The following is a 995-nucleotide window of genomic DNA, read 5'->3' as shown; positions in this document are numbered from 1 at the left end:
TGGAAAACTTGAGCAAAAACACTTCCAGTGGACTAAAGCAATAAGAAAAACATCTGTCTCTTGTTTGTTTTCTCAGGTTAATCTCCCAAGGCAAAAAATAAATAAATAGATAAAAGCAAAAATAAACAAGTGGGACCTACTCAAACTTACAAGCTTTTGGACAGCAAAGGACACCATAAACAAAACCAAAAGACAACCTAAGGACTAAGAAAAAATATTTGCAAATGATAGCCCAAGTGAGCTTTGTAATTTGAAACTGCCAGGTGATTCTAAGAGCAATCAGGAGTGAGAACCACAGAGATCTCAGTCTTGAGATGGTATCTCTAGCAGACTGCAGGGAACTGCTTTCCAACCTGCAGGGAGCCCTGTGCTCAGTTCACTGTGTTCACCAATTGGTGGCACCTCCCATCACGCAGATGGAGGCTTATAGACAGGTCCGTATATTTACTGACACCTTCTTCTCCCACTTTCCCTAGTATTAGTCTTAGCTGCTGCGCTGCAGTCTCTGCCCACTTTCCCATCTCTCTTTGTGCCCTAATGCACACTATCCCTGGTGCCGAATAGTACAGATCTCCTCAAAGTTCATGTAAATTCTTCAGTTCAGTTCAATCGCTCAGTCATGTCCAACTCTTTGCAACCCCATGAACTGCAGCACGCCAGGCCTCCCTGTCCATCACCAACTCCTGGAGTTTATCCAAACTCATGTCCATCGAGTCAGTGATGCCATCCAGCCATCTCATCCTCTGTCGTCCCCTTCTCCTCCTGCCCCCAATCCCTCCCAGCATCAGAGTTTTTTCCAATGAGTCAACTCTTCGCATGAGGTGGCCAAAGTATTGGAATTTCAGCTTCAGCATCAGTCCTTCCAATGAACACCCAGGACTGATCTCCTTTAGGATGGACTGGTTGGATCTCCTTGCAGTCCAAGGGACTCTCAAGAGTCTTCTCCAACACCACAGTGTAAATTCTTAACCTTTCCCTAATCAAATTCATACTCT

This window comes from Budorcas taxicolor, chromosome 7 (assembly GCF_023091745.1).
Source record: "Budorcas taxicolor isolate Tak-1 chromosome 7, Takin1.1, whole genome shotgun sequence".
Lineage (NCBI taxonomy): Eukaryota > Metazoa > Chordata > Mammalia > Artiodactyla > Bovidae > Budorcas > Budorcas taxicolor.
The sequence above is the reverse complement of the archived record's forward strand: the minus strand, read 5'-3'. Positions refer to the sequence as shown.